Raw genomic sequence first — 14,277 nt, 5'->3', positions numbered from 1 at the left:
GCTTTCCCCACTGCGACTGCGGTGAGAAGTGATCTAAAGGGTCTTGTCAGTAGACGTCATGCTGGCCGCTGTCGCGGCGCCAGATGCTCGCTGCTCGCCGCAACGCCACAGCAAGAAACACACAGCGTGTTCCCTGCAGGCGCCACTGCAAAAATGATTTCAACTTAATTAAGAAGGTTGCACATCAAAACGGCTCAAATTATTCAGACAGAACAGATGTTTAGTAAAACCAAATGTTATCAAGAGTGGAAAAGGCCTCAATGATTTACTTATGCCTGATTTATGTTGGTCAGGGGGTTCATTACCAATTCCTCTACGGCAGGGTTGTCAAACTCATTTGAATTCAGGGGACACTTTCACCTAAATTTGATCCAGGTGGGCCGGACCAGCATGTCCGTGGCCTGATAAGCTATAAATAATGACAGGTCAGAATATTTCCTGATGCTTTTTTGGGGCAAATAGTTATAAATGCATTCTGAAAATCCTGTAAGGACTCCAGCTAGTCCTTCCCTCCTGTAGACCATGCGCCTCTCTCTGCTGAATTTTAAATAGATTAATGAGGAGAGCCGCTTCAATTGGCCAGGAGTCGGCTGTGTTCCCTCCCACAATGATATGCCCTCTCTATCTGCGCTGGTCTGGCAAAATACCAAAAGAAAAACAAACTCCATCAAGTGCACAGTTAGTATTGCACTAAGCATGAAAATAAGCCCAAAGAGTCAGGTCTCATGAATGTCAAGTCAAAATCAAGTTGAGTCTTTCAGAAGTTTTTGTCTAAGAAATCGCATGTCATAAAGTCATGACTCGAATCTCCAATTTCTGGCAGGTAAACTTTGTTTATTTTTCAGCTATATATTTGGCATCTTTGATGTGTATCCTGTTTTATTCATCAATGAAAGTATGTCGTATCACTATAGAATTACACTTCTTTTTTTTTTTTACTTCAAATATTTGTAAGTCGGTTAAAAAAACAGGAATTTGTCCAGATTATTAGTCCATCATTTATGTGTGTATGATTTTTTTAATTTTTTTTAATGTAAACCAAAACTGAAGTTGAATTTCTCATGAAGAGATACAGAAATGATCTCCCTCATTTTCAATGAGTCAAATATTTAAACGGTCAAATTTGAAGAGACACACTTTGCTCAAAGAGGAAAAGAAAACATGACAAGTAGAATCACTGGAGAATTGAGTTGGATTGATCCTCCAGGCTAAACTAAACATCTCAATTACCTCCAGGGTGAAGATGAAAAAGTATAGATGTAAAAAGACTCTGCAAAACCAATATTTAAATCGCCTGTCAGCCGAAGACAAGCTCCCGCTGAGCTCGGATTTGATGACGTATTTCACAAAACACAAAAAACTAACAAACGTGTGTCATCCGCCGGAGCGCCTGCTTCCGCCGCTAGCCCGCCACACGACAATCATCAAGCACATATGGAGCTGCGCTCCCGCCTGCGGGGAACAGGATTGGATCTGGGGCCAACCAGATGCAACCGAAGGGCCTCACCACTCAAAGGTGATGGATGCCGCGCCGCTCGTGGGGCCTCGTGTAGTGCATCTGTGAGAGCAGATGAATGGGGAGGGAGAGGCTGATGAATTGGGTCACACGAACCGAGCGTTTCGGGGTAATGTGGTGAAAACGCTGGAGGAGTGCAGTTGGGTGGTTGCACGTGTTTACAACTGGGGCAGAGCTTCACTAACACGACTTGAGTTTTTTTCTTTGGCTCCCTCCGCTCTCCTCACATGTGACAGGAAAGGTATTTCATTTAGCCAGGAAGACTCTGCTTTCTCAATAAATGAAAGTAAGAGGCTCTTGGCCAGACAAAATTGTTCTGTCGTGAGCAAACAACATAAGGCTGGTCTCGAAGCAAGAAAACTGCATTTCCTACAAATCCACATTTACAGAGCAGCCTACTGTGTGGTGCGGTTGATGATGCTGGGTGATAATTATATATTTTTTTATTAATTCAAGTGTTTTGTTGTGGACGATTAATAAAATTATAACATTGAGTTTTTTTCCCCCTTTCGTTGCGCCGCGCCCGCGGCTTTCACCCCCATGGGCTTCTGTAGCTTTTGCTCTGCTCGTCGTGTCCTCACACACTCCATACGGGAGGAAATAATAAATAAAATAAATAAATAAACTCGCAAATTTGCGACATTATAAAGTGGCAAATTTGCGACAAAAAACACAAACATTTTCGAGAAATAAACTCGCAAATTTGCAACATTATAAAGTGGCAAATTTACGAGAAAAAACAACAACACACATTTTCGAGAATTAAACTCGCAAATTTGTGACATTACAACGTGGCAAAATTACGACATTATAAAGTGGCAAATTTACGAGAAATAGACTCGCAGAGTTGCAAGAAAAAAACTCTGAAGTTTGCAAGAAATACACGTAGCATACTCGTGTGTTTCTGCCAATACTTTTCGGTCGGGTTTTCAAACAAGGAGATCGTAATTGCTTTAACAGAGATTAACCATATCATATTAAGCATTCACACTTTGAAACATTGGATACTGCCAGCGATGAAGACGCCTTGCTTTGCGAAGGTCCTCACCCTGAGGATCATGCATTTAAGTTAATTTGTTAAAATAGATATTTACTTGTACATTTATTTTTCCAGTTTTTGTTTTTTGTACAAGTAGCTAAATTGATGTGGCAAATCTTCTGTTCTCCGTCATTCACTTCCATTTACCTAACGTATGCTAGCTTCTGATTGGTTTGTGTTGATAGAGGGTCAGGAAGTGTTGTCGCTTTAGTTGCTGTGTATGCCGAGTAAAGTTTAAGAAGAAATCCGTCTACATCCTGCCTTTTCATTTTATAAACAGTGTCCCATTAACTATCAACGAATCCTTACGTCAACTCCTGGTGGACAAAAGCCAGCACCTCGTCCAGACTCGAGACTATAGCTACGCTGCGTGTATTTCTCGCAAGTTTCTGAGGTTTTTTTCTTGCAAATCTGCGGGTTTATTTTTCGTACATTTACGAGTTGTTTTTTTTGTCGCAAATTTGCCACTTTATAAAGTCGCAAATATACACGTTTTTTTTCCTCGTCAATTTGTGAGTTTTTTCTCAGGATATTAATATTGTGTGTAATACCCCCACCCTCACCCTCAAAGTAGCATTTTTACCAAAGTACTTGGACATAATACGCTCCCTGATTTGCTGGATTGAATAATATAAATGAATAATGATTCATAACATACCAATATAAGTATAAGATACTCAGATATTACTGAATGGTCTGCATTGCATCATGGGGGATTTAGAAGTGGCTATACACAATGCATACTAAAAAAAAGCAGTGGGTATACACTAGGAGTGTGCCAAAAAATCGATTGTCATAAGAATCACGATTCTCATTTAGTACGATTCAGAATGGATTTTAAATGTCCCAAAATCTATTTTTTTTAAATTATTTTATACTGTCTTCCCTTTGTTTGCGTGCGCCTTTATTGGGAGCGCTGTTCATGTTGTACCCGATTTGGCCACTGAGGGTCAGTGTGGTTCCACGCGGTCTGATACACTGTTAAGTTATAGCCACATTAGAGAGTAGAAGGAAAAAGTCACGATCAAGTTATTACAATAAAAGTAGTTTTTTTTGCAGCGTGGAGCCGTTCTTTTGAGTGACAAAAGTGCCACGAGTAGCGCACTAATTAGCATTAGTGAGTCAGACTGGAGTAGATCATTACGATTCCTTGAACATCTATAAATTGAAGCAAAAATCATTGCCAATCAAATCATTTTGAATCAAAAATCTTTCTTAATCGGAAATCGATTCTAAATCGAATCGCAAACCCAAAAATCGGAATCGAATCGAATTGTGAGACATTCAAAGATTCCTACCCCTACTATACACTGTATACTCGCAGATACACTGGACTACAACACTGCTCGAGATGACCAACAAACCAGACCACACATACTATCACATCTCCATGATTCCCACATGAAGCCAGAAGTCTGTAGTACTAGATTTACCAGTGGAGTAGTGATGAATTCATTTTCAACAGAGGCCAAGTGGCGAGGTAGTGATCAAGTTGGCATATGTGGGGTCATCCTGCGAAACGGCTGTGGTCACGCTTGTCTTCACACTTTCTGTTTAACTGTAAGGTTCTTCAAAGGTTAATTGGATAATGTGCTTGATTATCCTTTTGAAAGGCTGTGCTTAATTTGTTGCTGTTGAAAGACACAGGACATACAAGGGACAGCGCATAGTCACACACAAGTAAAAATTACAGTCTGTCTGTAAAAGATAATTGTCCAACTAAATGTCACAAAATATTCAATAAATAACCTCCAAGTTTTCAGCATTAGTATTACGGTAAACTGTCATTTTCGTTGGCCTATTAAGGTGGAACCTAAAAATGTAATGGAACGGAAAAATACAATGGATTACGACACACGACACGGTGGAATTTAGGTCATTTGTTAAGAGATAGTGTGAGCACACAGCACCGCCCTGTGTTATGTTTACTTTCTTTGTTTCATGAATTAATAAAATGATACGGCTATTGGGAGCATGTATGGCTTAACATGCGTAGTGCCTATTGGCTTCTTTCTATTAAGGTACACATTGTAGACATGCTAAATGATTTTATGGAATGCCCTGGAGCCATTACAAACATATAACCATGACGATTCTTCGGAATTCAAAATAACTAACTAGCTCTGATGTAATGTGGTCACACATCACTTCACGTGGTACAAACAGGTGTCTGAGAGCACTTCTCTACATACTGTAATACAAAAAGCAGTCATAGTCAGGTCCGGTGTGATTTGTGTCCACGATTTTGAATCTTTAGGATTTATTATAATGTTTGGAGTTGTACCGATTTATGCCTCCTTGGCTAATTTGGCAAATTAGTAGGGTTAGAATCCTTGTTAGTAGGGTCAGGTGTGATTGGCAATTAGTTTGAGGTATTTTTAATAGGAGTGGTAGAGGGGCTGACCTTTTTTGTGTACACAGTTGGAAAAAAAGGTGTTCCTGGCATGCATCAAGTCACCGTAGTTGACATACTTGTTCTGAGTGTTTGCTTTTCTTGTTCCGTCTTCAGCAATGATCTAATTTGGGAGTCTTTACAGTTTGCGGAAGACCGACTGGGAGATGGGTGGGAGAATGCGGCGAGAAAGTCATTTTACCTTGGCACAGATAAGAAGACAAACGAGATCTGAAGGCAGATAGATCTTGTCGACAGCGCATGCTGTGCTTAGTCGATATTGAGCGGAGTCTTTCTTCCCCACTAATATGTGTAGCTCCGCAGCCAAATATTTCAGGAGATGGATGATTATTTCGTACGGTGCCAACTGGCACAACATGGGTTGAGCTGAAGGTCATCTTGACTCATTTCCGGCTCAGAGGAAGTGTGGCTGGAGACTGCGCTGTTTAATGTCCATTACTGATGTGTGTTAATAGAACAAAGACGACAGGCCAGCACAAGGAAGCCGACAGGGCTGCCTCAACGCGCCAGTGATGCAACACTGCACAGGGGCAGGCAGGACACAGCGTGAACGTACGGAGACTGGGCAGAGATTGTCGCAGCACCTCGAGGCATATGGCGGGGCGACTCATGCCTCCCGGCTAATTGAGTCCTAATGAATCACTGGTTTGGCATGTTACATATCCCTCGTGATGGCTCAAGTCATTGATGTATCAGAGATGTCCTTTGGAAGTGAGGCAGGCCGTGACTCCCAACATGCTAGACCTTCGGACACCGTTGGACACTGAATACTTCACTTACACACCAGATGCTGCAGGGCAAGGCACAGGGGCCACTAGCAACCTAACACCACACACTAGAAGTAATCGTGTGACAAGATGTCCTTTGGCTCCTGCGTGATTGATCTGTTACTCCATAGAGTTGGGATTGCTAAAATACTGACAACTCAAATTGAAAAAACTCTTTTCATCATGACTAATGTAACTCATTACTTTTTCCAGTCAAGTAATTAGACTACAGTTACATCAAAATCATAAAACGTTACTACATGCTATATTTACTTCAACTTCACAGTCAATATTTCTAAGAGTAGTATTTTTCCGTACCAACGCATTAGCGAGTCAGACTGGAGTAGATCATTACGATTCCTTGAACATCTATAAATTGAAGCAAAAATCATTGTCAATCAAATCATTTTGAACCCAAAAATCGTTCGTAATCGAAAAGTGATTCTGAATCGAATCGCACACCCAAAAATCGGAATCGAATCGAATCGTGAGACATTCAAAGATTCCTACCCCTACTATACACCGTATACTCGCAGATACACTGGACTACAACACTGCTCGAGATGACCAACAAACCAGACCACACATACTATCACATCTTTATGATTCCCACCTGAAGCCAGAAGTCTGTAGTACTAGATTTACCAGTGGAGTAGTGATGATCTTTCCGTACCAACGGCAGTTGCAGTATACTGCCTCTAGGTTGCAGCAGTGAGAAAGAATTGACAAGAATTAAACAGCATATGATCAGCCATGGTGATCTTTAACACATAACTGTACATTACGAAACACGTTACCAAGGGAACTTCTGGTATTTATCGCTTAAACATAGTGAAGCATTGTGGGAGTCTTCAACTTCACATTTACTTTTGAGTGACGTCATGTGCCTATGGACTATGCCACGTAATAGGCGGGTCTTCCGACTTCTGGGTTTTCGCCCATCAACTTTGTTTCCGTTTCCGGTTTGCGACGTGTGGGCCGCGTCCCAGTACTTGCGCTTCCGCCTTTGTGCCCCTCGGTTGCACGTTCCCGTCTACGGGTGCGAGGCTGAGAGTGTGTACGGTCTGTCTCAGTGTCCGAAGCATTTCAGATAGCCGAGATGCCCTACCGCCGATGAGCGGGAGCGCGCGGTTCGGGGGCGCAGGGGTGGGGGTGCGAGTGTTGGAACGCGGCTGGCCGGAAAACGGCGCTGATGTGTAAAACTCAGAAGTCAGAAGTCCGTGGCATCTACCCCATTGTGTCATGTTTCCAGCCTTGGTGACTCACATGTCCATACCATAGTCCACACTCTAAAAACAGTTGGGTCAAAAATGATCTATTTATGGGTCAAACTTAATTCAAAACCTGGATCATTTTGTATAAAACAACCCAGAAAATTGGGTCAGATCCTCTACTTTTTGGGTTGATTAGTATCAAGAGGGGGCTGCACGGTGGCTGACTGCGTGGGTTTTCTCCTGGTACTCCGGTTTCCTCCCACATTCCAAGGACATGCATGGCAGGTTAATTAAACACTTCAAATTGTCCATAGGTGTGATTGTGAGTGTGGATGGTTGTTCATCTGTGTGCCCTGCGATTGGCTGGCAACCAGTTCAGGGTGTACCCTGCATCCGGCTTACTGCCTGAAACCAGCTGGGATAGGCACCAGTGCCCCCCGCGACCCTTGTGAGGACAAGTGGTTAAGAAAATGGATGGATGGATAGTATCAAGAGGATCATTTTGTATATAACAACCCATGAAGTTGGGTTAGATCCTCGACTTGGGTTAATTTGACCCAACTTCGGTACAAAATAATGGGTGATTTTGAATCAAACAACCCAGATTTTTTTTTTAATCAAATTGTGTCATAAAATGGATCTGTTTTTTTTTTTATCCAAAATTTGGTTACTTTTGAGCCAACTGTTTTTAGAGTGCATAAACAGCAATAGAGGAAGGACAGAGTCGTGTTTTTAACCTTGAAATACAGTTACCATTTTGAAAAAATATTAATATAAAAATATTATTATAGTTATAGTTATAGTTAAATATTATTATTATTAAGTTCGTTGCACACTCTGTGCTGTTGACAGTGTTATCTAGGTTCAATAACACGACACACACACACACACACACCCCCCCCCCCCACACACACACACACACACCCACCCCCACACACCAAAATAAAGGATCGCAGCACTGTATGCTAAAGTCCCACCAGATTGTGTGACTGCAGGAGGTCCACAAATGTCATCTTTATATTTACAAACAATATACATTACAAATGTTTTGACATTACAACATTCATAATAAAATGTCAAGTATTTTTTTTTACATTTTAATTAAAAATGTATTTATGTTATGTGAAGTCTAGAATGACTATTTTTTTATTTAAAAAAAAATGAAAAAGTACCTCATTTATTTGAAGTGAAATCTACAAAAGACTCGTTAAAAAAAATGAAGAAAGTAAATGTGGTATTTAAGTCAAACAGGTTGTCATTATTTTATTGTTAATAAAGACCTATATTATTCTTAAATGCCACTGTTAAAAATGCACTTTCAATTAGGGTTGTCGGTATCCTCTGAATGCAACTTTTAAAGTATCTTGTAATCTAACTTAGTTACTTAAAATCAAGTCATCTGTAATGTAACAAAGTAAAGGTATTAAAGCAAGCAATTAGTAAAGTCACGAAATCTGTGGCAACGCTGGTTAAATTAAGCCAGAGTACCGAGAGAAAACAAACAACCTCATGGCCAAACAACCTGAGAGAAGAAACATACATTCAAAAGGATTTTAACATTTCCAAGGCCACTTATGAGTGTGACTAAATAAGCCACTGTCGTTTCCACCACAACATATAACCTTGCATGCTAAGCAGGTCAACTTCGGAGTGTGGTCGGTGATATGTCTTTTTTTGCTTAGCCACTTTCAAACCATGTCATTTTTGTCCTTTCTGTCAACTTACAAAACACCTGTCATGTTGATTACACGTCCCCCGCAGCATGTGCAGCATTCAACACTCCACAATGCGCCACTATCTGAGCAATCTCCCCTTTTTGTCCAACTGTGGCAAGCCGAATCACATCTGACCTGCCTCTGCCGGGGGCTATATCTTCATTAATGAATTAAATAGATGTGATAAGGCCACCAGCAAAATGACAAGTCGGGCACAATCTCGCAAGGTTATTAAAGATCCTTTTATAAAAGATTCAGGACACGTTGAAAACAGTATGTCTGATATGAACACTCTATATCCACGTTGGTGTAAACTTGTTAGTCAGAGGACCTCGCTTTGAGTGCTGTAATGCACAAATGGTGATCAAAAGGGAACCAGGCAGATTGTGGCGCATCTTAATCAAGTAATGAATCAACGAGAAGCTCCACTATAGGTCGTTTATAGGGGTGCGAATTGCCTAGTACCTGGCGATTCGATTCACATCACGATTCCTAGGTCACGATTCGATTCAATACCGATTCATCCCGATACGAATCTATAAATTGATTATTGGGATTTTTTTAAAACTCAAATTTAGAAAATACTTATCAGTAAACTTGTACATATACACTGTAAGATTTGTATGAAAATATATTCATTTATCTGAAAATTCAGGTTGCAGTCTGTTTCATGTTTAAACAGCACTGAAATAAAATATTAAGGCTTTTTGTTCCATTAATATAACATTCTTCTATGCTTAATGTGTAAATCCTAACCTCAGTAAGACGTTTTGTTGAATGTTACCATTAAAAATTGATGTTTAAAAATCGATTCGACCGCATATTGAAACGATTCGAGAATTATGCGCTGCAATACCGCGATATATTGCCAACACCCCTAGTCGTTTATAATTTATGTTCTGCGATTATTATTGTTGATATTACCAAGACAATTTGGACAATGATACTGGTTTTTCCTTTTTATGATTCTTCATTTTGGTGGCCCAGAGCACAAATCGATGCTGAGTTTTGTGTCGAAGAGCTGTGACAACAACCAAACAATACACCAATGGGATGAATTAAAACTGAGATTGTGGTTCAGGTCCTCTTGTTGAACATCAGTAATGTTTGACCTCCCAAATGATCTTCTGAATTTAAGGACAAAACTCCCCCAAACTCTCACGTCTACTATGAAAGGGTACTTTATATTCCCTGCATTTTCACCTTCTGTGTAATGACCATGTGTCCAAAAAGTGTGCGCCGAAAAGAAAATGTCAAAACCTCTTTCACTATTTTGTCTATAATTCTTGTGTCTAAGTGGAAAAGCCATTATAGTCTTAATCGGGTGAGCTATAGCTCCCCAAACCACTCTCAGCTTTTGCTGTCAGCGGCTAAATTAAGAGTCGCGTTTCCACTGGGAGAGCCGACAAAGACCTTCTTACTGGAAAAGTGATGTTCTCTGGTGTTTTGTTCAGACCTGTCTTAAGCTTCACAAATCACACGGTGCAGGAAAGAACAGCCTTGGACAACAACAGAAAAATATGTGAGTCTTTGTGTCCTGACAGGGGGGGGGTTGTACAATCGACCGATTGTCCTACAAACGAGTCAGGGAGTTCAGCTTAAGATCTGTTGCAAAACATCCTCTATAAGGAGATTACTTGGCGCAGTTTGGCAGAAGTCACCAATGAACTCTGGTGCCGAATTGTGAAATGCTGACGCCGACCTTGTCTTATCTTCTTTTGTCTCGTATTATACCTTGCCAAGCCACAGCAAAACTACGGTGGGCCACAAATGTCCAGTAACAGTCTGTTTTATAGCCCGTATCTGTTTTCTTCCTGGATGTTCACAGTAAATGCCAAGGCCATGGTCAATTCTCGTCCATGAGCTCTCGAGCAAAAAACAATGCTGCGATAGACATATGGCCCAGTAATGAATTGTGCATTTCAACTGGTCATTCTGCCACTCATTGAGTTTTAGCCCTGGGGGCAAAGTTAACAACCGCGAGAATGACAATATCAGGTCAGTGTTCATCTATGTGTGAACGTTTGAGCGACAGTGTTGTTCTTTTTCATTTTATTAATTGTTACCATATGCTCACCTGCAACAATCAGTACAATGGCCTCCACATTCTAATAAAACTAATATAAGCACTATATCACCAATTCTGCCTGCACAAAGATGGGAATGCTCACTTTTGATTGCCACAGTAAAAGGTATTGATTTAACAATGTTCTTGTTGTGATCTATGTACTGAACAGCTTCATTGCAGCATACCAAGACGTGTCTATGATCCGACAACATGACAAAAGACTGCAGTGTCTATAAAACTGAACAATAATATCTTTGAAAAGGCAGAATATTTATTTCATTGTCTATGACTAGACTGTGTAAGCATACTTAATAATATGACTGTAGTAGACGGCAGTGGCAGGCCATGCTTTTGCTACATGGGTCTCTACTGCTTCTCATTTATTTATTTATTTATTTTTGTACCCAACTCTCCGACACGACTTGTAATATTTGTCTAAAAAAATGGTTGGACTGTAATTGTTGTACACCTCTGCAAAGTTTCTATTACTCCTTGTGCACTCTCTGAATATGAGAGCGCCACTGCCACCTACTGTAGTAAATGTGCATTACACTATATTCTGGTAAGGCAAAAAATATATAAATACATGTCGTCATCCTCTTAAAATAATTGTCTCTTTTTTTTTTGCAAAAAAATATTGTTTGCCCAAATCATCTCCCCGTGATGCAAATAGTTCATTTGTTTGTGTTTCCTGAAAAATCTGAAAAAATGACTTGGGCAATTATTTTAAGAAGGCGTTGATGTTCTCTGGGGTCACACGCACCCCACTTGGTAAGGCACTTGAGAAGGCTCTAGCTTACAACCGTTTCTTGTCCATCCATCCATTTTCTTAACCGCTTGTCCTCACAAGGGTCGCGGGGGGCGCTGGAGCCTATCCCAGCTGGCTTCGGGCAGTAGGCGGGGCACACCCTGAACTGGTTGCCAGCCAATCGCAGGGCACACAGAGACGAACAACGATTCACACTCACAATCACACCTAGGGACAACTTAGACTTAACCATCCAAGCATGTCTTTGGAATGTGGGAGGAGACCGGACCACGAGGAGAAAACCTACACAGGCACGGGGAGAACATGCAAACTCCACCCAGGAAGGCCGAAGCCCGGACTCGATCTCACGTCCTCTGCACTGGGAGGCGGACGTGCTAACCAGTTATCCACCAGTCATGCCGCCCTTGTTGTAAAATCAATCCTCCCCAAGTGATGCAGACTGCCCTTGCGCTAAAATATTGTTCTTGTTTTTGCTCCCGTGACAATACAGGATTCGCTATTTGCTTCTTCTCCAAATTGAGGTACCCGCCAAAATCCAACATTCTTTACAGTATTTACATATAATCCACATATATACGTGCCAAAGCATAGTAGTATAGTAAAATATAGAATATTTTACCGCTAAATATACAGCAAATTACTGTACATTGTTTTTTTTACCAATAATGCACTTTGTTAGACCCATAATGCATTGCTGTACACAGTTAAATACTGTAAAATTCAAAACAAGAAAATGCTGTCATGTGTAGCCTATACAAAAACGTAATTTTGCAGTATAAGCAATTGTACCACATACATTGTCTGGAGGATTCCAATATTTAAAAAAGAAGAAGAAGAAGAAAATAAGATATTGTCATTGTGGGCCAGCTCTGTGGCTGCCTGAGGCAATTTTGAAATCTGATGGGTTAAACATAGTCTCAATGCTAATATAGTTCAACAAATATCAGCCAAAATGATTCTCAAGACCCTGGCAGATTACATTGACATATCATCAAACCTCAGCTAAGAGCTAAAGCTAATATTTGTAAATCGGCCTCTTAAGGCGACCAACTTAATCATCTCCAGTCTTTAAAAGTCCAATATAGTCGCACAAGTCGTGGGTGGAGCGAGCAGGACATCAAACTGGATCCCGAGCAAATGTTCTGTGTCCAAATATGAGCGCCAGCTGACACCCTGACCTGATTTACACGCCCCCGTGCCTCTACGACACGATGGTGTCTATCCCGCTCACGACCCATGACCCTGAAAGCTATGCGGAGACGAGCAGGGGCCAGACAGCTGCGCAATTGAGTGCAGACTTCGCTGTACGCACTGTGGGGGTGTGTGTGCGTGTGCGTGTGCGCGTGGGGGTGTATGTGTGGAACAGCAACTCGACCGCACTGGGCTGCGCGCATCCATCCAACCATTCGGTGCACCCCACAGGTCCGTCAAGCACACGTCTCTTGTCGTCGGTTTGTGTGCGTGCGCGCGCGTCCTCTTTACACATCAGGTTGTCACTTCTTAACATTGCACACACGTTGAGCCAGATCCAGTAAGCGGTGAATGGGCAATATGCGCACGACTTGGAACTGGACTGTATAGCGTATCTCTTCATTTAAATTTTTGGACATATGAGTTTATAAATGCTTTAATCGATGTATTGATTTACACTGCAGTCGAAATAAACTGACATTTGAGATGTGTGCTATGTAACGCAATATGGGGCAGCTTTGCAGCATATGCCTTTTAAAGCACAACATTCAACATTAGTGAGGAACAATAAGGTAATTTCTATATATTAAGGTTTCATTTGTGTTTTATGGCTGGCTTTCAATGGTGCATATATACAGAGGACCGGTCCGCAGCCCATTTTCATTCAGCGGCCAACACGTCCTGTCCATAAATCTTGACACGGCGCAGAGCTGCCATGCATCCTTAAGCACTGTGACAGTAACTTAAAAAAAAAAATAGAAAGAAGAAGACTCGCAAGTGAGAAGTCGCTCACCTTTTCCCAGCGGAGTGTCCCATGCATGCGTTTTAATCCATATCTGTGTCCCCTTCATGTGAGCGCGCCAACAGAAGAGCATGCAGAAAGCGTGCGCAAGAAAATCCATTTGTTAATTCCATTTGCCGGGCACACGCGGTGCAATCACATTACACCGCGCTGTTTTCAAACTAATTTACTGTCCAAATCTAAATTTCCGTAAAGCTCTATCTTCTTCTTTCCTGCCGCTCTCTCTCCCTCTCGCTCCCTTTTGCAGCTCTGAAGTTGCCTGGTTACCCCTGTTTCTCATTCAAGGAGGCTGAGGCGCTGCGTGAAGCGGCCAATCATAGCGGCAGCCGGAGAGATTAACTATTTCTTGGCTTCACTCTTCTAGTTTCAGGCTAAAATGAGGAGGTGTGGGCGGGGAATCTGAGCCCCCGGTGACAGGAAAAAAAATTAAAATGCATAGAGAATAATGTAGAGAGAGAGGGAGGCTGCATTGGGGATGGGATGTGCATTGGGAGGGGGGGGGGGGGATTAAACATTTTGGAAAAATAAAAGGACTGACGAGGGAGGGGTGGACCAGTTGCCACTTGTCACAAGATTCCACCCTTGCAGCATGTTATGCAAACTGTGGAGAGCTCCTCTCAACCCCAATTCCTCCCTCAGTCGGTCTTTAATGTACATACATACATCTCGTTTCTCAAATCTCCAAAAAGCAATCCATCAGGGTAATTGATCACCCCTCTTTTTTTCTTAAACCAGCCATCCATCAAACCAATCCGCCAATCCCTTCCGCCGCCACCACTCCCT

The 14,277-nt window shown here is 41.6% G+C and overlaps 1 protein-coding gene across 3 annotated transcripts in view; it reads right to left on the bottom strand.

Annotated features, from left to right (window-relative positions):
- The window catches only part of LOC147181993 (disabled homolog 1-like), a 57,156-nt gene extending 43,265 nt beyond the window's left edge, over window positions 1–13,891 (bottom strand). Inside the window, exon 1 of one of the 3 annotated variants that reach the window (XM_086097960.1) lies at window positions 13,486–13,891. The gene's annotated coding sequence lies outside the window, so the exon portion shown is untranslated. The remainder of the gene's footprint in view (window positions 1–13,485) is intronic. The other 2 variants (XM_086097970.1, XM_086097952.1) reach the window with 2 other exon arrangements.
- Between the last annotated feature and the right edge of the window lie 386 nt (window positions 13,892–14,277).

This window comes from Leptonotus elevatus, chromosome 1, assembly GCF_054856555.1.
Source record: "Leptonotus elevatus isolate MCC_2025b chromosome 1, RoL_Lele_1.0, whole genome shotgun sequence".
Lineage (NCBI taxonomy): Eukaryota > Metazoa > Chordata > Actinopteri > Syngnathiformes > Syngnathidae > Leptonotus > Leptonotus elevatus.
This window is presented reverse-complemented; position numbering and strand designations above follow the sequence as displayed.